Source organism: Danaus plexippus (genome assembly GCF_018135715.1).
Source record: "Danaus plexippus chromosome 13 unlocalized genomic scaffold, MEX_DaPlex mxdp_15, whole genome shotgun sequence".
NCBI lineage: Eukaryota > Metazoa > Arthropoda > Insecta > Lepidoptera > Nymphalidae > Danaus > Danaus plexippus.
Window position 1 is genome coordinate 5779684 of NW_026869849.1, and position 25377 is coordinate 5805060.

The following is a 25377-nucleotide window of genomic DNA, read 5'->3' on the forward strand; positions in this document are numbered from 1 at the left end:
AAACTATACATAAATTGACTGTTTCGCAAAATAAACCTGATATAATTATAATGACACATATATTCGCTAATAACTTTGAAAATAATTAATTTCCATCCATAAAATCAAAATGTTTGAAGTTTATTTTTTGTGTTCTAAAATTAATAAAGATGTATTACTTTATTTAGTACTTAGAGATGCACTTTATCTTGCATCTATTGAAATCGTTTACTCACACCGGTATCGGTCAGTTAATATTGTGCATTGATTAATCGGATAGTTCTCAAACTTCACCAACTACGTAAGCAGTTTCCATTTAACAGTATAGTAAAACTTTATTGCTTGCTAATTTAGCCTACAAGCTTAGAATTCCGAAATACACTACTTAGAATGTATTTTCTCAAATTTAAAAACTTTCCAAATTGACTTACTTATGTTTCGAAAACAAGTTAGCGAACTCGAAAACATTTTAATTACAAAACGATGTTCCTTATGATAGCAGACATATTAGTTTGGACTTAATTTTTATTTAATTTGGAGTTCACAATTTTATGTTTATTATAAATGTGAATATGTATATATATATGTATAATTTTATACTAATGTATATATATATATATATATATTTTAAATTTTATATATATATAAAATTTAAAATGAAAATATTTTAATAACGAAGACTTATTTTCTCTTTAACTCTCGTAAAGAAATGCTTTTATATCTTATCATAATTTTTGAAGACGTTAGGATTGACTTCTATTTTAATGTTATTTTCATATAAATATTTATTGGCTGTGATACGCGGGAGGCGTATGGAAATTCGTTAAAATCGGATAAGAGATTAATCTTAAACTCATTTCATATAACATTATCAAGGCCGCGCTCAGTGAACTCAGAACGAAAGAATAAACATTTAAAAGTTGTAACAAACCTGAGGAAGTTTTGAATTGAATCAGATGAATGGAAGTCGGCAAAACTTCAGACATTACCGTGTCCAAGTGTTCCGAAGATCGTAACATTAAACAGGAACAATAAAACAATGTCATGTTATTTGTTTTAGAGTGACAACGCTCAACGTTGGTATTATATTCGTTTAATTTGAGATACTCGATAACTTATTGTTCGACGAGTATTCAGATTGTATAGTACTTAAATTCTAAAAACAGTCCTTTCAATTTACAATATCATTTATTTTATCTCTCACGGTAAAGTTAGGACTCTACAAATGTTATCCAGATTCATTTATCTTCTTCGACTAGTAAGGTACATGTAACGTCTTCACGCCTTATTATTTGCTTATACTAATGAATTTGAATGCATACATTATTTTAACAAAGACAGAAAGTTGTGGTTAAGTTAAAAGAGGTTACAAAAACGATGCGTTCCAAACATCACCGTTGTCATTATGGTAAATAGATAACGGTGCGGTATTGCTATTCGATGTTTGGGTAACACCAGTCCAGTGTATGGTAAAATGTTTCTAGTCTTGATATAAATAAAGAATATAATACCATCACATTGCTATGGTATATGAAGTTGTCAAGTTAGATCTGTGATGAGATGACACCCCAGTTTACGATCTCTCGTTCACGATTCAACTAGATTCCTGCCAGGTAGCAGCATTCTAGCGTGGATGATATTGCTGCTTTATTGCGGATAGCCTGTTACTTCGCATAGCACATGTTTTAGAACGTGGAGACAAGATGAACATGTTAAATTCCGGATAAATTTATAAATTTAATATACAAGTAAAGAAATACCGTAAGTATATATTATGTTTTGAATATTATTCCTGTTTTAAAAGTACTGTCAATATATTGACTATTAATATTGATTGACGTTTTATTTTGCATTTAAAAAAAAAAACGAATTACCTGTCAAAGAGGATTGAAAGAAATAGGTAAACAGATTGTAATTCACATCTAAATGGCTTTGAAAATCTATTCATATGACCATCGTTCAATATTTCAAATCACAAATTCGGATCGTTTCAAATTCAAAATTCAATTTCAATTCAATGCTTTTGACAAATTAGTGCCACAGAGAGTAAAGCGCCCAGTAAGTAATAGGATTTTTATAAACCGAACCGTACGTATGCAAAATGTACATAAGCTACAAGCCACTCGTCACAACACTCAAATTCGAAACGTCGAAATACCAGATCGATCCCAATCCACAATTTAGTTACGATCCAGCGCTCCCGTCCAACCGACATTACACACTAATATCATTTTTGCTAACTCTGTTACGTTCTCAAATACGTTTGGTTGTATTCGTATTTTCTCTGCTGTACCAATATATCATTCCTATAATAAACTGTCATTTTTCACCCATATTATTAAATATATCTTTGGCCAAGAAATATCTGATTAGTTTATTTTATTTCACTTTTATGACCGTTAATATAAATAAATATATGTCAGTTATTTTCTTTTATATACTCATAGTAAATTGATGAGCCTTCAACAATGACAGAAGTTAAACCGCGAGTCACGCTATATCATTCCCCCATGCATTTCCTGCACGTCATTTTGATCGACAAGGGCTTTTACATTTTAATGTAAATATTAGTAACTGGTTTGACTCGGATCCATGCGCTCAATTATAAATTCCAATAAGAATAGAAGTACTATAACGATAAATCAACATCTTCTGCCAAGATTTATCCCGGAATCAATTTTGGGTCTGCTAATTAATCTTACGAGATTTGGTAATATTCCTTGTTATTGCACGAAACGGTTGCTGCCGAGTTCTGAAACATGTTCAGGTTTAATCCTATCTATTACAGTTTCCCTAAAATTTTGTCTTTAATTGCACATATTTTTTTTCTTACGCTACAGGTAACACTTCACGATTAAGAGTAAATGTACATGGAAAAGTATCGTACTTATATATTCTATGTAAAAGAAATTTGTACTCCTATACACCTGTTTACAACATATAAATAATAATTAATTAAATTGCTTAAAAAATAATATATCTGTAGACTGAACAAATCATCACTGTTAGAACCATTGGAATTTGCTACTTAAAGGATATTGCGTTCATGTCGCTTTGCCAATTAAGTTATGGTTCCATAATTTAATTGGGGAAACGTATACACATATATATAAATATATATATTTACTTTAATAAATATGATAAACAGCGTTATTAATAATAAAACTATTTATATCTGCAACAAATATAACATGTATAAGGTCATCAGATTCCCCTTCACTTTTTAAATAATCAAAAATATATATGGTGTAATATATGTATATGGAACTACTTAAACAATAAAAACAAAATATGACCAATGTGGCTATTAAATGATCAATCATTGAATCATGATATTGTTGCGAAGTTAGGACAAACTTAATTTTCTCAGGGTACGTGATCACAACTTGATAATCCCCGTCAGACGCCATTTGTATCACAACATCCAACCCGAGGCTATCTTAGTGGAGTTGAGTAAATTTAATTATCGGGCCTCGGTTAGCCATCTCTGAGGTGCATTTCAAGTTATATGAATATCGTCAAGGTAAGCCGCACGTCTTCTTGACACTTATAACTTCCCCAAAACTAACAAGTTTAATATCTGAGCACGACGTAGCAACACCCTGTGCCTTTATAGTGTTAATGTTAGATAACTTTATAAAAGCCTACGTTAAGCTTAACGAATGCTATTTCATTTGTTAAGCTTAGTTCAAATAAGTTTTGTTATAAAAGATCAGATTTTTGTTATATAATAGTAAGTTTTTATCTTTATAAAGTTTTTTTTTTCGAAACAGAGTAAAAATTAATTTCATTTTAAAACGCAGAAACGAGTAGAATTCACTTAAGTAAAAATGTTAATGATTGTTGAACGTGAAACAATTTAAAATATATTAATAAGACGATAACGATGCAAGTGTTAATAAAAAGCATGCATTCTAGAAACATCAGAACCTTGACATATTCAGTTTTTCAATGTAAGATGAAAAAGGAACAGTCTATTGTGAAAAAACATACAATAAAACAAAAAATAAATATACATTTTACCTTATTAACTTGAATTAATGAATGCTGTTCTTTTTCTCTCTTGTTTCTTTTTAGACTAAATTCCACCGTTTCAAGTTAACGCAATTGAATTTACGACTAAACATAATTATTTGGAATACTTGATATATTCAGGTTAATATAACTATTTGAAGCCTACGCCGATAGCACCTATTAGTTTATCATTACTTCGTTTAATATCTCGTAAAAGCCTTCGTTTAAATAGTGTTGTTGTAAAAAGAAACGATAAAAATGTTAAATACCTTTTAACGGAAAAGCAGATAAAACAAATTACCCACGGTTCGGGTAATGATAGCAGTCTAAGGATGGATTCACACTATATCATACAAGAAACATTATAGCGTGATAATTCGATTACTCCGCACATTGTTATGTATATTGCGCGACGCTAATGACGTCACACTCCATTTCCTCCATAATATTTAACATATACTTCAACGGATTGAATTAGTAATAGATAAGACATTCAAATAGGATATTTAAAAAAAGTCTCTTCTCAGTATAATTAATGCTTATATAAAAACTGCAGACAAATAATAACATTCAACAGAAATAAACAAGACTTCATGGCAATGATAGCAGCTGATTAGATGTCAGTAATTTTTTTTTATTTGACTACAGTAAAACAAAATGTTCTTATTTAAAAAAAAAAAATTTAATCTTTTTCACCATTGTTAGTTTTCAAGTTTCTTATGTACCGCTTTCAAAATATCATCTCGGTATCAAGATTTAAAACTATTATAAAATCCAAGTGAACAGGATTACCTAACGCCGTGAGAGCGTTGTCTTGGATCATTGCTAATTGTGTTTGTTGTGAACGCTCATTCATCAGCTGTATTTACTTTCCTTTTTGCAGGCTAGCGTCAAATTAGGTCATAAAATTGTTAAGTTGCAGTAACAATATAAGTATAATGCAACTAAGAAAATAAGACACTCTAACTTTTGTGAAATTTTATTAAATTAGTTTTTTCCGGTGAAGGTGCTAGAATCGCGAATAAATTAACACCATTAGTTGTAATAATTGCAGCCTCAATGGAATAAAATATAAGCATCTGATATTATCAAAGTATTAAAATGAGGCAAAAGCAAGCTTACACTAGCCACTATTATACTGAACAAATTTAATACAAACGATCATACATCGCATGCATCATCCGATATTAGAATTACAAAGCACGTGCAAAGTTAGCCGTCGGCGTGTAATTATTTGAGGTGATTGGGCAGACTCGGTAACTCTCATTCGAGGCCATATTGATAATACCAAACGACGCGTTCCTTACTAAATGGCATTATTATACCATATGCGGTCGTTGGCTATGTTATTGGTCTGACGCCAAACGCCCTGGGGATCGGGAGTACTGTTCACAGGTCGTGTGAAATTTATAGAGTTGCAGTTTGCGTCGTATAGTGACAGCGTTTAGGGATAATCGAAGCTAACTAGTGACAGTAGTATGAATAGGTTATTCTTATATGTTTTTTTACGCAATTTTATTTTATATTTGGCTTTGTATTGAACCGTTTTTATCAAGCCGAAGTGAAAGTTTGTGGATCCAATAGATTATTCTATTCTTACGATATCGAACCTGTTTTTTTAATTAAATATAGTGCTTTTATTACCTATTATCAACGATGTTATAGTAGAGCAATTATAATTTTGAAATATTAGATTAGACCATTAAATTTGCATTCTATGATAAAATTTGATATATAAATTGCGGAACAATAAAACACTACTTTAACAAGAACATCCGCGAAATATCTCAAAACCGTTAAGCTTGCCCTAATCTAAACCGATTGAACAAAGTACGAAACATCTTAATAAAACCAACTAAGTTAAAATTCTCTTCCAGAGTCAATGTTATTCTGCTATTTAATCTTAAAGAGCAACGGCGCTAAGCAAGGCAAGTAACCTAATTTCAACTCAATTTTCAACCAGACAAAGGCTCCTAAATACACATTAAAACAGTATAAAGTAATTAAAAGTAGGAGTTGACTGCCATCAGTGAATGTTTTATTTTATAATTATTTTAGATATAATGAAGTCATTTACAGAAAACGGTAGGATAAAATGTAAAGTGAAATTTAGAACATTAGTGGAATAGTTCCGTTGCACACTCGGTATAATGATGCAAATTACGGTCTTTGTTAGAATCACTCCAACAGCATCAAACCCAAATTGTTTCATAGTTTTATCCAGAAATTATTCTGGCGGAATATCTGCATATAAACGTTATTTACATATAATTCCCAATATTTTTACAGGCTAATAAAAAAAAAAGTGACTGATGCTAAACAAATATTTCAAATTTGTTTCCCGAATTCGTTATACGTGAGGAAATATTCACTAATAGACTATACATATCAGTATGTTAGTAACCACATTTACTTAACATATTCCTAGTATATGAAGTGAAACACAACTACAGTATGAAAATTTAGATGGATGATTATTTGTTGCTAAAACAACTAAACGAGCCGTGGTGAGATTTGATACGGATATTGATAATAACGGGAATGTTTAGTCTAGACTTTAGTGTATAAAAAATATTCTATGCCTTGTGGACCTGTAGATAGTTAAACCGAGGGTACTTTTTTAAAAGAACGAAGATAAAAAATTTAATGCTTATTAAGTGAAGCAACAAACGCAAAATGTGTACGTTATCGAGCTGGATGTTTTTGTTTTACCGAAACTTGGTATCTAAGTTAATCGTTGAAATGTACCATTTATCGTAAAAAAAAAGATTGCTTCACCATTTATCCGAGACAAATTTAATAAATCATGTTTCAACACGACTCTAAGAACAATTTCATAGACCAAATTTAGTTAAGACGATATTAATTTAAAGGGCATCATAGATAACTTCAAATCTTTCTTGACAATCAGGCAATTGAATCTCACATGCGTGCAAATTATCGTGGCTTAGTAACAATAGTTACATTAACAGTCAAGAGTATTGAACACAAAAGCTATTCGTATCAAGATTCTAAATTGATACCGTAAACAAATTAATTCCTCCAGGATTGTTGGAATGTAATTAATTATAATTATTATAAATGAAACTTTTGTGATGTTTGAAATTAAATATAAACTTTCACAAGATATTATATTATTAATGTCCCAGGTGACTATGGCTTTTTTTTAATAAAATATTTTTTTATGTTATTTGCGAATTTTCTGGATAAAATCCTAGTTCGTTAAGGTACCCGTTAAGCCATGTAGGCTAAGTTTTATGACAGTCGCGATGGAGTTCATAGTACCGTAAAAGAATAAGTATCAAAAAACAGTTAATAAGTTTATTTGCCATTAAAACTGAGCTACTTCACAAAAATCCGGACAAACCATAACCGGATAAGTAAAACGTATTTTTGTAAATAATCAACGTTATTATGACCTATTATGTCCCGAATTATAGTTTACGGCACATAAAATAAGGGACAAGATTAAAAATCACGCCACCTTGATCATTACCACGTATTCTATACACGATTTAGAAAAAAAAATCGCATATTTAAAAGAAACTCATGTATAAACGAATAATATACCCCTATCGTTATTAAACCAAAATGAATAAAAAACTATTTTAAAATTCAACTGAAATTCGGAGTTGCTTTCTTTTCTTTCTCTGGAATAACACAGGCAAATTTTAGTTAAGCTAAATTTGTGGATAGATATAATTCTCCGGCACTCGAGATCCTCACTATCTTTCCAACTGGAAGCCGTCCAAGCACCTCGTATTTTCACACACTAAAAATCTATAAATGCATTTATTATTTCACAGCCAACCAACTTAACCATCTCAAATGATAACCTGCCGCTCGGCACTCATGAGAACTTTTATTACCTGCAACAAAAACAAAACTATACTAAGATCACATATTACGTTCAAGTAAAATGGAATAAGGACAACGTTTGTATTAATTTAAATGATGTTATCGTGTGAAATCACTTTGATCTTCTCTATTAAAATGTTTGAATGGAGATGGCAGCGTTGTGATAGCTCTAATGATTTTAGCTATTATGATTTGTATAATTCATATTGACAGACTTAGTGGCTTTGACGTATGCGAGATTCATCCGTTTAGATAGAGTCAAAGAAACAATTACCTATATAAACGGATTGATTATGTATATGTATTTGTGTGTTAGCGTATACATATGTAATCTTAAACATAGTTTTTGAATATACAAGTTTGTATTTAGTAGAACAATATTAATAACAATAAAACAAACACCAAAACGTTTTGTTTAACAAAGCGTGCACGGGATATGTTTATCTCTTCACGCCCACCAGTTTTGATAATGCTTGGTTTGTATTACAATTACAACAAAATATCTTTAGTTCTTGTTCATTGACATATGCTGCTGTTATTGATCTTATATATACAGATATGTGCCCATCAAGCCGATCAGCTGGGCAACCGAAAACTGGTTATAAACAGTTACTGGCGCCCATGGACATCTGCAACATAAAGGGAAGATGTATTGTCGGCGTTTTTGCGGATGAAACCTTTACGTAGGACTTTTAAAAATATTCCCCATCATACACACGATTGAATTAGAAGAGTATTCTAACGTCCCTGTAGTACTCTAAAAGTTTGAGATCTTTGACGATTCGTATTGCCCTGCGTACTGAGCGGCACATAACTAAACATGAGAACATTGATCAATACTTAAACACACTGTGTTTCATCATCAGCCTGCCCACTGCTGAGCAAGACCTTTTCTTACATGAAGAAGGTTAAATAATAAGTCAAGTTTTCTTCACGATGTTCTCCTTCACCGCCTGTCAGTGGTGTCTAAATACTCTTAAGTACACACTGTATAACTGTCCTTTATACGGTAAAAATAAGTGGCATTGTCTTGCTCTACACATTACCCCCAGTTTCTTTGAAAATATTGAAGCTTTTCAAATGAGTCCGAAACTCGACAACTTTCTCCTCTATTTTGTGTCTTTTTAATATTAACAGATATATTGATGCCTGACCAACTGAATGCATAAAAAAATTGTTTCTTAATATCAAACAAACTATATAAGTGTTTGGAAAACATAAAGGAAGTGTGTCCTACAAAATATCTGCTTGAATTTTAACAAAAATTAAATAAATACATAATTACTTAATAGTACACGCGCAGTGATGTCACAAACAAAGCAATATTAATAATATAAAAGAAACAATTTTATAATATAATATTATTTCAGTTTCTAAGAGGCTCTCAAAAAAAAACTGATAAAACATTTCTAGAAAAATAAATTTATTATCAAAATAATTGCTTTAACTCTGACATTTTTATTTTAAGTAATGAAATACTCGGCAATAATACTAATTTTCATGAATGAAATGTTATTTTTATACCAACTTATATTTACGCAACGATAATTTGAAACTGCAACTATCACCGTATTATTCTTTTACTACAACCAATGATAAGATTGGTCCAAATCAAATAAACCTACATTAAAATTGCTCTATTATCCATATACTTAATATTTAAATTGCTTCCAGCTGAAAATACTTTATATATTATTATTCCTCAGCGCAATTCCTGTGATATAATTTTAAGTGATTATAACATAAGCTGCGCTGATATTTAATTATAAGTTTCTCGGTAATTGGCATCAAAATTTTACTTAAAATTAAATCTCAAAAGTGCTTGTGTGTTATAAAAGTTTTACCTAATTTTAATATAAAATTACTCAAAAAACACAAAATTTGAATATAAGCTTTAAGGATTAGTTAAGTTATTTTTAAAATTTATAAATACGAATTTATTATTTGTCTTGTCCAAACATTAAAGTCAAAATTTTTGTGAAGATTTAATTCCACTTACTACCTGATTACTATTGAACTATGATTGTAAAGATTCAATATGGCTATAGTGGGAATGAGAACACAGAATCTAACGCGTAACTATCATATTACCTTTTCAATAGCTATCTGTTATGAGCTCATTGAATACGAACACAATAATTTGTTTAACTGAGACAGATATACTTAAATATTGTTTTGGTTACTGTAACTTTTAACCTGAATGTATAAGTTTGAAATATTTACTTTATTATTAGAACAAATAAGAAATTTGTGATATAATATGCAAATATCTTAAATATTAAAAACAATGTTATGAAAATGTACACAGATGTTTCTTAATCTCAAATATATTTAATACAAATGGAAGTGAAAAAAAGTATCAAAGAATTCCGCATAAATCCGATTATATCAATATTGTCAACATCGGTGGCAGGATCGCTCCGTAACAAGCCGGGTCACTGACAAAACAAATTTACATAAATCCCAACGAATCCGTAAAAATGAAACGCTACAGGCGAGCCGATAAGCCTTAGATATCATTAGCCGGGATGTATTGTAGCGATCGCTCACTTGTAAGGCCTCAACAGCCCGAACTGATGAAAAAAAAGAATCAAAAAAAATTCCTCTCCCACTTCCTATTCTTCATACTATTAGCTTTAAAGTAAAAATCATGACACATGCCTTCACATATAATATTGTTTTGAAACAGATAATGATATTGAAAAGCTAAAACTAACTTAGATCCAACGAAAAATCATTTTTCAGTTTAAAGCCAAGAAACGCTTCGTTATTAATTTAATTTCAATTTCCGCCAGAGGAAGTTTCATAACGGTGGCTGGAACTTCGGAAACTATAGGACTTTTGCCGTATTCTTTTATTGCATGAGACAATCAAACCGAACCTCCTTCAGTGAATTTTGTAACAGTTTCCACTTTGACTATAAAAGTCTAATGTGCTTTTCTATAAGTTTATTCCTGTATTTGGTTTCTGCATGGTACATCACTAGAGCACTAAAAAATATTTTTTTTATTGAAAGCTTACTAGACACATCGAAATTATAATAACTAGCCGACCCGATAAGTTTACTTTTTCATCTGCTAAAAATAGCTCAATTTTAAATAACCTCTTCGTAAAAAAATTCATTGAAAATTAACAACCATTTTTGTAGAAAATATAAGATACAAGGAGAAGGTAACTTTATTCACCACTTTATATGGATTCAAATCCTTAGGCACATTATCCAAATGCGTTTCTTTGAGAGTGTACTTGATAAGGAGAGCAGGAGTTGAATTATAATTTCAAATTTCAATAAATGTTTTGAGTATATCTAGCAGTAGCAATCTCTTGAACTTTTCTCTTTTATTTTCAAAACCCATGCAATAACTCTGAATACATTTTCTAAGATAATAAAAAAGGTAGGTATGAAATTTATTCCAATTGAAATATACAATATTAGCTCAATACATAAAGAAAGAATAAAAGGAATCATAAAAGTGTGAATGAATACGTGTAATAATAATGAGATATGAAGCTACATATTAAAAAATAATTTGCAGATGAGAAAGCAAAGTTACCTTGACGTTGATAAAAATATAATAGTATAGACAAAACCACCTTACGGTACTTCGGAGAGAGAGGTTGGCGTCGACTCATCGAGGCTAAAGGTTACAGTGTTAGAGAACTTACACAATAACTGAGATTCCAACATTAGCCGAAGACTAAATTACTAGCAAACCGTTACTTATTACCACTACGAGGACACTCCGACATCTATTGAAATTATACGCAATATAATATAATAGCACCGCTTTTATAAAACAATGTTCAAATTTGTTTTAATTTTTCATGGAAACGAGTTCAATATAATGGAACAAAATAAAGTAAATGAAATGAACTTCATAATTATATGGAAATTAAATCATACTGAATATATATATACATATAGTTATGTATGCACTTCATTAAATTATAACATTTCAGTTCGCCTGCAACTCAACGTTAAACAATTTGTGTAATAATAAAAGAAAAAAAGCAATTTGAATTCTGGGAAATTCCAAAGTATAAAATTAGTAACATAAAAATGTTTTACATTCGAGAAAATTCAAGGTCAGCTTTTGTTAGTCACTTCGTACTTTTTGTATTTGCTTAAAAGTTTTTTTTTTTTTTGAATATATGATCGAATGTATGATGATGATATCACTTAAACTTCTAACATTTTAAGTAATATGAACAAAGAAGTGAATTTGTAAATTTCTAGGTATATTAAGACTTATTTGGTTTGATAAGGCATCTGCTAAAGGTTGTTGTATTTGTAGCATTGTGTTGATTTTTTTTTATTTAGCCATTGTTGTTTGAATCCCAATTAAGCTTGGCCAGGTGCTTTAAATGGCAAAGGCTTATGAGCATGTTATAACCCATTGTGGGAGGTTTATCGAAGGTTCCATCATATACGACTGAGCAATCACGTTTAAATTATATGTAAAATTTTAAAGGTTGTTGCAGGAAATAAAAAGTGTGGCCTGGATACGGAACTCTGTATAGTAAGGGTTGTTGTTATTCTTTTGGAAACAAAAATATCTTTAATTTTGCGGGGTGCCATGTAATTTGGTTATATACCATAAGATACCCTATCAGTATTTTATTTTAATGTATTTTCTAAATCACATAGAGATCGCTACTAAGATTTGAATTTTCATTAAAATATTAAAATTGTTTTTCTTAGAATCCTTTATTTTTGTACCCAGGTCTTGAAAATATTGCATAATTTTAATTGTTATTATCATTATGAATTACTATAATCTGAATTGTTTACTTTTAAAATACAAGTGTTGACTTGTTAGTAGTGGAGTATGTACTTTTTCATATACCCTTTTACCAACAAAAGCAAATATTGCTTTTGTTATTCATTTCTGGTAATTAATTAATTTATTGTATTCTTCCACACGAGCAAGGCTCACTTGCACGTTAAATGATATATAGACACATAAATTAAAAATTAATGAAACCAGCATTTAAGCTCTGTTTCACCACTTTTTGTTTAAAATTGACAGCTGGTAGCCACCTCTAAATTTTAACAAAAAAAAAACAAAAAAAAACACGTAATTCATATTTAGAGGTACATATATAATCAAATGAGAAAGTGCCTCGAAAATAATTTGAAACCTGCGAAATAAGGACAAAAGTGAGTCTCAAGTAAAAGAAACCCTTTAGTACTCTATGAACTCAAACTTTTAGTTGTCAAAATTAAAAAAAAAATTAAATACTTCTTAATAATTATTAAAACACACATGGCTCTAAATAGGACATGTTTCTCATCTTATGAATATAAGTGTACATATTAGATTTAGATTTTTAATAACCAGAATAATTAGAATATATTAAAATAAATTAATTATATAAGTTTCTAAACATCTTCAAGATCAATTTATATTAATTTTAGAGATTCCACCATTAACTTTTGATAAAATGAAATGACGGTATTCCGATCTGCAGAATATGCCCGAATCCAATTCTTATAATGTGAATTATTGAATTCAATCATGATGATTGTCATCCTCCTGTACTCCTGGTGATCAGTGTTTTTAGTATCAGAGGCCGTATCCGTTTTTTTTTTAATTTTATTCATCTTCCCAACCATATATCACATACGATATTTGGAATAGTATCTATAAATAGATTATATTTTGCAGTCATGTGATTGCCACTGGACATAATACTATTGTCATTGTACTCTACTGTTGTCTAATGTGTTCGTACCCAAGGTACTATCAAACCTACCTATATGATATAATTTTTAATTATTTTGACGTGACGTAAAGTAAAATGCATGTGTTGGAAGTTTCTTTTTTGGTGATGTTAGGAGAATGTTTGTTTTAATAATCTCTTCTTGTGACCAACATTTTCATCAGTTTACGGTTTGTTGTTATCACTATATCATAAATATTTCATCTTCTATTGACGCTCTCATTAGTTTTGTATTTCTCTTGGCTTTTGTTTTAAATTTATTACTAACTGCTCTACTATTCTGCTTCTAATAACTATTTCACTACAAGGTCAAGTATTATTTTACCATCAGCTGCCTGAGAGGCGTCGTCCGCAATGCCTCAAAAGCCTTATTTGCCTCCCGTTGACATTTACGCCCATATAATCCCATTCAGAAATGTGTAAAATCTAGATCAAGGAAAGAAAGTTTGGAGATAACGGATGATACAACACCTATTGCAATAAAAAAGTTTCCAGCTTTATTTATAGCTAAGTCTTTATGTAAATTAGCCTTACATCTACATAACAAATGAGGTCAGTTACGACAAAAATTTTACAATCAAAATATTGGTTGACAATAAACAAAATATTTTACTAATGTATAAAGCTTAAAAGTTACAAAAGTAAGAATAAATTTAATTGCTACTAAGAGATCCCAATTGTAGTTTTGTGACATCAAAACAGACGATTAAGATACAAACAACGATTTAAAATTCACACAGCTTTGTTGGAAACGCACTCAAAATGTAATTTCGTCATATACGGCATTTAACGATGCAAATAATGTTCATAATATTTGTAATAAAATTCAAATGTATGTGTAACAGACATCATTGAATATATATCTTTTTATATATCTTACCTCATCGTAAAGCGGTTGCATAGCACGACCTTTAGAGCAAGCAACCTTTACATCCGTGTCATCCATCCGTAGGTCAAAATGCCTTTCATTCTAACGCATAAATAAAATAAGGAAAGATTCAAATACGAACATATTAGTACTTTATAAGAATAAGGAAACTGTTAGAAACTAACATATTATAGGTTAATCATGAGTCTTTGCATTTTCCTTTTATTAACACATGAGTGAATTGCTGTTCATTATATGAATAAAAATGTTTTATTTAAAAGCAATCATCTAAACATAGACAGTTATATTATAAATAAATATAAACGAAAATATTTTATCCTCATAAAATATTTATAAGACCAGTTTATTAATAATTTTCAACAACACTATACATTAATTAAAGATGATTAGTTCACTCGTGTTACAAAGTCGCATACAACCTTCAATATCACAGCAACTACTTTGTAGTTGTATATTAAATTATAATTATGGTATTTCATTAAGAACTGCTGCTCGCTATTTTAATGAGGTCATACATATATATAGTATAGGTAAGTACTATTAAATACATAGACATGTTGGCAAAAGCATAATAGGAACAGGTCGCGTTATATGTCGATGAATTTAAATTCACTAAAAATAAAATAACATTACTATTTAGAATATTTTAGTATTATTATTATTATTCTATGATTGATATCTGATAAATAGTAACGTTTTTATGTTTCAGCGTGCAATTTATTTGTAATTAATTACCGATTCAATAAAATAAATGTAATGCCTAAATAAAATTTTTATATTGTTATAGTATTATATCACATAACGAAATTCATCGTTTTTGTAAATATTAAAGACTCTGTTAACCTCATTATGCAACTCTAGATGAGTCCAGTCGAGATTTCTACACTCGTGTTGTAGAAAGTGTCAAGAGATGTTAAAATATTTGTTTGAACATCACATGGTAGGAACTCATTCCGTTAGATAATAATATTTAAATATTATTAAAGTAGGTTTTGAAATGAGCCTAATGAGAAGTTTTATTTTATGTTTAATTAATGAAATCAGTAAATTAATACTTTACTTTTTAATTCTATACTTATTGATTTACTATTTTCTATATTTTCGCTTCTCTCTCTTGCTTTAATATATAAATAGATACAAAATTTAAGATATATTGAAGTCACCGTATTCATGGGAAGACGAGATAGAAGTGAAAGTAGTAATAAAATAGCTTTATTAATATGTATAAAACTAATCTGAATCTTAGAAATCATATATATATATTTTATTTGCAAACATACTGGCTTTGAATACGAGATGAATGTGATATTATGTATTTCAATGTGTTAATATTCGATTTAAATGCGCTCAGATTACACAAGCAGTTGTGTAAAACCTTTCACTAAACGCTAATACATTGGACTATACTTAAAGATTATTTTTATTGAATATGAAATAAAAAACTGTTATATTTTTAAGTACTTCCGCCCTTACCTACACCCGCATGAAAATAAATGCAATATTGATAAACTAATTGCAAAATGTTGTTCATGTTAAGCCTAAAAATGTTTAATATTTAATTCATTTCAAACAAATTTATCACCGATCGTCTCTTATCAGTCTGTCTGTCAAACAATGTACAAATAACACGTATAGTTTTAAATCTTGCCTAACACATTGACAATACTTTTTCCATACACTTTTTTGACTCCTATTCGTCTTGAACATATCCATAACCATATTTCATAGTACGAATGGTTATGGAACAAAAATGTTCTGCTGTTAATCACTGCCGCAGCTGATAATTAACTTCGTTCTCGTGCCGTACAAATCTAATTCCATTTCATTTCTCAAAATTCAATTCATTGATGATTCATGTATTCCTACATTATGTGAAATAAAATTTACATTTTTAAAATAATGCTCGTGGGAATTTAAGTTAGTATTCGCTCCATTCGCTTTTTCCTAATTAATTTTTAATTGAATTAGAAAAGAGAGATATTTTTTATATCTACATATGTCTACAGCTTGTAAGAGCTTGTATCTTTGGCAAATAGTTTTTTTTTTTTTTGTTAACTTGTATTCGATTTCATTTTGTTGTTCGCTTTGTCCTTCAAGAATTTGGTTAAGGAGAGGTGAAGAAGACGCTATGCAAGAAAGGCTCTTGAATATTTAATTAACTCATTTTACATTATAGTATTGCCGGACTCCCGTTATGTATGGACCGGTAAAATACGCTTTATTAATATAAGTTTAATCGGTGTCTATGAGCGCTTCTAATTTTTAGAATAATTTAACATGAATGGATTGAGCTTTGTGGCGCGATGACACTGATTTTTAATATAATAGGTACATATATAGGACAATTACATGTTAAACCCATTTTTATACCCATCAAGAAAGTGACATAACAAAAGCCTTAAAGGTCAATCAGCACCGCTTAATTTCATAAGCATGATTACATAAAGGGAGCGGGCAAAATCGTAATGACTCCAACTGCTACTTCCTATTTAATCTTATTTCTTGTATCAGCCAGTGTAATTTGCTTTTCAATCACAAATATTATAAATTAGGTACTTCATGCAAGGTAATGTTTGAATAATTTTTACAGAACAATGAGAGCACGAAAATTTATGACAATAAACAGAGTTAGACTTAACGGAGATTCAATATTAAACTATAAAATGAAGACAAAACCTAATAAACGAGTTAGTTTCATAATTTTAAACTTAATTTCATTTTTAATTTCATATTATAGTAAAATTAGACAAGAGACCATCTCGAGGCTCAAAAATTATGTTTTTGGTAACAAAATTATTCATTTTAATGAAGAATTTAGGCAATGATTTTGAGATCATACACTCTAGAAGCACTCAATTAAACCGCTAAATACCTAAGATAAGTTAATTACTGCTTCGTCGCTGTACGTTCTCTTGGCAATATTGACGTGAGATGTACGAAGTTTGCTGTTAGAAGTATTCGTTAACAAATTATTATTAACTTCAACGTGAACATTAAATCGATACGTGTATAATCTCGTTGCAATACGTGTATCTCAAACTTGTTTCTTTAATAACCCATTTCTATTTACCATTATTACGTATATTTAAACATTTGTTGTGTCACCTCACATTTCATTAAATTAAATAATCCCCGGAATAACTTTTTTAACAGTATAAAAAGTCATGTACAAAACCAACTCTATATTTAACTAAAATAAACATCATAAAATAGACTATTACTGTGCCTGAATAATTAAGTGTTAGCTTTCAGTTATAGTGCTAAATGTTTATCTAGCGTATATTTAGTCTGTCAGCACACTGAATATTATTTAAAAAATAAATTCAAACCAACAAGCTGTCTAAAACATTTTATTTTCCTATCAGTAATTTGTTTTTTTTTTGAAGCCAAATAAAATAAACTAACAAAAAAATCGCACAAACATTATACGCGGAAGTAATTTTTTTATAGAAAAGTGAACGATATTGACTAATATATTATGTATTATAGATAGTATGTTTTCAGTGCACAAGGAACTCCTGTACACTATATAGTAAAGGTGATTGTTATCATCGCAATGCAATTGAAAACTGGTGAGTGAATGACAATAGGATATCATATAGTTTTTACGAACCGTTCACTCGATAAAATAATGTTGTTTCGTGATAGCCTTATTAACTTAATATGTGTCAATAAATATTGTGATATAAATTTAACCACTTTTTATTGACGATTTAAAAAAAAAATACAAATTCAAAAATCTATTTTATTATTCCATTGATTGTCAGAATCGTATTAAGTAAAACTTGTTCATGAAATTACAATACAAGATTTACATTTGAAAAACCCAGACGCAAAAGGAGGTGTTACGAATTTGACGTCCATTTCTCTGTGTGTGTGTGTGTGTCTGTCTGTAGCATCGTAGCCCTACAAGGGATCGGACGGGTATCGATGCGGTTTTTTGTTGCGGCGATTCTTAGCTATGTTTAATTATTATCAACCCAGCAGTGTAAAAGTATCAACACTTTTCCAAAATGATGCAATCACTTTTGGCGTATAGTTACTCAATGAAGTGCTGAACGTTTGTTAGTATAATTGTGAAATTACTGAATACTGTTGGTGTTATCTTAATTCTAAATTTAATCAAATTTAGTTATATCTTTACTTTACCTTATTTTCAAAGATGACAAATCACCTTTCGTGAACCCGACGTAATATTCTGAAAAAAAAAAATAAACGTTAAAAAAATGTCACACATTTAAACAAAAAAGATTTTATATTTAGCAAAGTCTTTAGAGATTCTTTAGAATAGTATAAAAAATTCAAAGGCACTTCGTTTTCAAAACCACAAAAGTAACCAATTTAGAGCTGAAATTTTGATGACTCCATTTAGAGAACTTCAGATGTTACATTTAGAAAATCATTTCAACATTTAAGCGGAACTCAGACGCTCGCTATACTAAGCCCCTAAACAATTGCAGCTCTCTAAAACAATGTTCCACAGAAACTCCTACATTACGTCGTTGTATTTAAACATCAATATTTCAAAACACAAAGTATACAGCGAACGAAATCTTTGAAACAACTAGCACTAACAAACGGAAGGCAACCATTTAAATTAATTTCACCTTATGAAATTTATTTGGTATAAATATAACAAACACAAAATAAATTAAAAGGTATTCATGATGAACACAGAAAGGAATCAATTTCACGAAACAAAATTTAATTTCTTCCCTGTCGTTAATAACGCAGATTGTATCAATTAAGTTACAAATTAATATTATCGTTCATCGTATTTCATAATTGAGTATCGTAAAACATTTCATAATTTACCACATGTAATGGCAGCACATTAATTATTAACACGACATTGCTGATAAAAACCTTCTTCAGCCGTTATTAGCATCGGCATTGATTTGTGACCGACCGAAATTTAACCCGGGATATATTTTAATCGAATAAAACTTATATTTTACTAGATATTTGCCTGAACTTTGAAGTAAGGAATATACTAATCAAATTATCTTAAATGTTTATTATTTCTTTTATTCTCATTAACATAATATGTACTAATTAAGTCAATTGTTTAAAAAATTGTTTAAAATTACAAACAAACCACAAAGTTATAAGCGATACAATGTTAGTGACTAGTTTTACTAGTTTTTTTTTATTATCGTTGTCTTATGAAAATACAGGAATTTAATTATTATTGTACAGGTAAAACCTTTAGTCTGGATATACGTTTTAATAAGTTTGGTAAGTTGAGAGTGAGCTCTAATATTAATATCTTGTAAAAAATTATTAGAGAAAGTATCCGTTTTTAAAGTTGAAAAAAATATATAAAACGTGACGTTGACAAGAGTGTTACATTAAAGGGCAGAAACCTCACCATATACATAAATTTTTCTAAAATACAATAATTATATTTTTTCTTATATATATATATGATATTGTAAAAAAATATATGGAAATGTAAATTGAATTATATGATAATTTTGTTAAGTACAAAAATTTGAAACTTAGTAGCTAAAGCTAAATATATTATTTTTGTGAAATTCGAGAACATTTTACGGAATCATTTGAAATAAATATGCTCCTTTTAAAATTCTCGGCCGTAGGATAGATAATATGGGTCGTACTTTTTAGAAGGAATAGTAGATAGCTTTTTGAACGATCTTAACAAGGTCGATAACCAACCGTTAGTAACGTCAAAAAAAGCTTGGATCTATGATAATTATCTAATATCACGTTTGAATTGGCCTTTCCTCGCGTGCAAGCGTCATTAAGGTGTTGAAGTTTTGGCTCGGGCTCGCGCTATCGTCTGATTCTTCAGCGTTATTCAGGGATCGCAATAGTTTTGGGATGTATCTAAAAAGGCCATAGGAGCTCTATATACACCTAAGTTTCCAAGAGACATATCTTGGGGAAATCCCATCATGACGTCGTTACATCGTTCCCAAAAGACAAAGATGCCCTAGAGCTAGATTCAAGACTTCAATTCCATAAACTGTTTGTGATTGGGGGCATAAAGTTACAGAGTAGGGTTAGGATCAAGTAGGAAGGCCAAAGAGACGGATATATTAAATACCGTTATTCGGCAAGACGTTCGTTTCGGTTCCTTTCAAATTTGGTTAGGTAGAGAGAGGAGCTTGGACAGTGGAGGTGAGCGTTTAACGCCCGTAGGTACGGGCCCCTTAAACCTACACCTGAGTCGCACCAGACACTGTTGAAGCTCCTCTCCTTACAACGCGATGGACCCGGCACCCGCACGCTGAATGCACGGAATGGAGAGAGGTTTGTCACATTTTATTGTATTTTATAGTAAAAGTTTTTGAAATAAACATTTTATCGCCTCTAATAACAAATATAACTCAGTTTAAACAATCCCAACTTCATTTCATACCATCACAATACCCTTGACACACAGGGAAAAAATATTGATTGCAATAATAAAAAAAAATATTACTAAATATATATATATTTTTATTTAACACTAACACTTCTTACCCAAAACCCAATTAAAATATATACATGAACTCAAAAATTTTATACAATTGTAATTGTTATTCTCTTGAATGAACATTCTCGTGAATCATTAGTAACAACCAGATGGTATAAAGTATAAACAAATGTGGGATTTATTTTTAGACCAAAAAAAAATACAAGCATACAAAATAATAATAATAATTTGAATATTAAGCATACATTTTACAGATAATACTTGCTCCAGTATATTGTCTCACATATTACGTAAACGTATAGTCACAAGGAATGTACGTGATCACACGCCTCATGGGATTTATTGCTAAGTCGGAAAAAATATTGCCTACATTATCGTATACGCAGTGCGCGTGCATTTATATTATGTAGAATATCATCAGACTTAATATAATATGTGTTTATTTAGTCACGGAATTATAATCAGTTGCAAGTATTCACAATATTAAATTTATTAACTTGGGTAAAACATAAAAAACAAAATTATATATGAAGTGAATTAATTATCACGTCAATTAATTTAATGGAGAATATTTATTAATAATAATGATTTATACATACTCGGAAAGTGATTCATTCAGCACTTTGCTTTATTAAACAATACTTTAATTCTTTTAAAGCCACATAATATAGTCGTACGTCAAATTGAAATTAATAAATATATGGGGTTCAAAACAGGATCCACAATAAATTCAATATATATTTTTTTATGTACATATTTATAAATGGGTGTATTATTGTTGGTTTCACTAAAACTGTATTAATATACTAATGAGAAACAATTTTAAAATCTGTGAATTTTTTGATACTTATTGTTATAACAAGAAAACTATATTCTTATTTTATCAGGATCCGATTAAGACATCAAAAACGAGAGGAATGAAAACCTTTCAACTCATAAATATATGGCTTTAATTTTTTTTATAAAAAAGTTTGTCCTCTTGTTCAATCATATTAAAATTTTAATTGCATACATGTGACTTTTCTGTTTATATTGGTTCTGAGACAACGAGCAGTAAATACCGTAATTCGTATTAAATTTGTATAAATAACGATATAAAAATGCAACTTCATTACACGAAACCAACCAACCGATGAGAATACCGATATGTAAAAACCTTTTGAATGTTCAAACACTTCTTGTATTTTTATCATTTTATGCATATACCAAGGGACACTCTTGGCTGTATGAAGGCGTCCTAATAGTTTCGGGTCAGGAAACCACTAAACATAGGTAATGTAGGCCAAGTGGATTGTCGACAAAAACGGACGGGCACGGCAGCTATGTTCCGCCGGCTAAGCCTATTACGTTTTAGCCACCGAAGGACATTGAATATGTTAGCAGGGTACGAGTAAGAAAACTGGACTTGAATGTCTCTTATGTAAAAGAAAATTCGGTACACGTAAGGGACTGAGCGCGTCCATTTCATACATACTTGATAGAAATAAGATACACAAATGCGACGCGAAGAGATTACTTAAATACTTTTGAGATATTATAATACAGACATTTGATATGACGGTCGTACGGAATTCAAACAGGTTCCATAAAAATTCTCGAATTTCATAAAAATAATATATTTGACCGGTTCCGAGATATTTGACAGCACCACGGTAAAGGTCACTCGTGAAAGTGGTATATGGACTTTCTTCTATTAGCGTCTATGTGCTCATAGTAAAATCAAACAAAATTACTCGCTTCATTCCTTTATAAACTAGAGGAATGGTGGCGACCGAGCCATAATCCTCAATTTTAATTGAATATTTAATTATTTTCTGAATCATTATTAGAGACTACTAAAATCTAAAATATTTTTAAAATGTATCAGTTAATTGACAAAACATCTTTATACACAAATAAATCTACATTACATAAATATATTCCATTGAGCAAAAAAAGTTATAAAATATAACTTGCGGATAAAGATGAAGATGGTTGATCGATCTATAACATATTTCTATTCGAAAAAACATGTTCGTTTTACGTAGTCCGATATCCTCGTCCATTAAAATATTCTCTGTTAAAAACAATATTCTAATAATAAACAAGAGACTAAAAAAATGTCCGTCAAATATTTTAATTCTATTTATAACCGGAAAAAAATTTGTTCTAACTGAAAAATTAAAATTGCTTTACCTATCAGAAAAAAAAATGTAATAGCAATACCCATATATCTTTTTTATATATTTTTTTAAACAATCTATAATAACTTCAATTGTGTTGACGTATAGTTAAATATTCCTCGTAGGTTGAAAATAAAAAATGTTGCCAAGTCTACATTAAAAACTAATTCAACAATAACTGACAATAAACCGAGTCTAGGTATTATTATTTAATGAAGTTTTTCCAAGTACAAAGATTAAAAACTCATTAGCATTAAGAGAACACTATCCTTGAGTACAACGATAAGGCCACATTCACACATTACACGGAACTAATTAATTAGAAAGCGTACGAAATCGATACTTTAATGAAACAATAGAAACCGTAATGACCTATTAAAAATATAACATTATCTGATAGTAGCTGGATATATAGATGTGGGTAAGTAAAAAAAAAATATATACATTTGATTTATATGTGATGCATTTAAATACATGAAAACGATAATTGCGGCAGAAGTGGGAGCGAGAGGTATAACGGCTAAATCTCTTTACAACCTACTAAAAGACTTGGGTCTGTCCAGAACTCACATCAATTCGTTCTTGGAACGTACTTCGAAGGCAGCCCTAGTAGGTTCTTTTCAAATATGGTTAGGTAGGGAGAGGAGCTTGGACAGTGGAGTTGAGCGTTTAACGCGCGTTAGTTAGGGGCCCCTTAAACCTACACCTGGGTCGCAAGTCTCAGGCACTGTTGAAGCTCCTCTCCCTGCAACGCGATTGACCCGGCACCCGCACGGTGAATCCATTGAATGCTAAGAGGTTTCGTCTCTAGAGTTAAAGTAAATAGTACCATAGAACAGATGAAATTAATGTACATACATACAGTCAGTGAGAGTGACTATGATATGAGTACCTACGGAACCTGAAAGCCACAAATATACAAGTTTGATAGGTTTAACACAAAGGCGACAATAAAGGCTTCCCAGCTTTCACTTACACTAAACGATATATTATTAAGAAATAATCTGTATGAAAATAAAATATTTCATTAAGCCTTTCTTATTAAAACCTTCAAAGATTTATTTGAAGTGACAAGAAAACAATGATTAAAATATAATTAATGGCGAAGTGGTTCAAGATTCAGCCATTGTCAGTTTTCTTAGAGAAAATTTCTTTGATCCTTATCAATAACACCGAATATCATCTTAAAGTATCATTTATTGCAAACTTAGACTTTGAAATTTAAAATGGACGGTAAACTTGTGTAAGATTTAAAGACAAATTTAATATTCTGTTGATGTATTAATAAATAGAAATCATGTTTGTGTTGGACGTAATTTTTACATCGTTACTATTAAAAGGATACAATAAAATTTTGAGATTATTTCATTTTACTTGACGCATTAAAATAAAATACTGATTACTTCAAAAGTTTTAACTCTAATCAATAATATTTCTTGAAAGTAATGCTTATCTTTTTTTATCTATCCATTACACAATAGTAATAAATACGATATTCTTGGAATGTATTATTTTGATAGCTTAGACAAACACCACAATTATCTTAAAGATATAACATCACTTAACATAATAATTTAATATACAATATTATATATATATTAGAATAATATTATTTATATATTTCAGTTATAACTCAAACATGTTATAAATTTATTTCTTATCACATATAGGATACACCATTAAAAAACTTTTATTGCTACATAGTTAGTTGAAAACAAGAATGTCTTATTTCAACTTTAATATCTACAATTTGTTCAATATTAACAAGTTTTCTACAAAGTTATTTACTAAGTGGCTATTATATAATTCTTGAACAGAAATGCTGAATCGGCTAAGCAGAAAATCTTAACTTATCTCAAAGGAACAAACCTTATTAAATATAACAAGTATCCTGTTTAAATAAGGTCATATCGTATATGGTGAATTTATACCTAAAATGGAGATCTTGAACAGTACAATTCAACACACAGTTTAATGCATAATTAAACTCGACCATTCAACATCCAAAACACAACATATTAGCAATAAAGGTAACAATGGCATTACGCAATACCTACAATAATTTCACCGAACAAAAGATCGAATGTAGCACAATGAGTATTCATCATAATTCAACCGCAATGAGAACATTCATGTTCGCCATTCGATTATTCAATTGGAGATGATTGCAATAAATCCACGCATGACAATAATATCAGATACCGAAGTTGATATGATTGGAGCTGGGAAGAACGCTGGCGCAATCGATTCTTCCGAATTTATTCAAATGGGATCGTCATTGTAATGCATGCTTTAATACAATTTCTTAT

General features: G+C 29.9%; 1 protein-coding gene across 8 annotated transcripts in view; it reads right to left on the reverse strand.

Annotated features, from left to right (window-relative positions):
• The window catches only part of LOC116769946 (putative polypeptide N-acetylgalactosaminyltransferase 9), a 100067-nt gene that overhangs the window by 34195 nt on the left and 40495 nt on the right, over positions 1-25377 (reverse strand). For all 8 annotated transcript variants that reach the window (XM_061527677.1, XM_061527675.1, XM_061527678.1 and 5 more), the window contains exon 2: positions 18614-18662. The gene's annotated coding sequence lies outside the window, so the exon portion shown is untranslated. The remainder of the gene's footprint in view (positions 1-18613; positions 18663-25377) is intronic.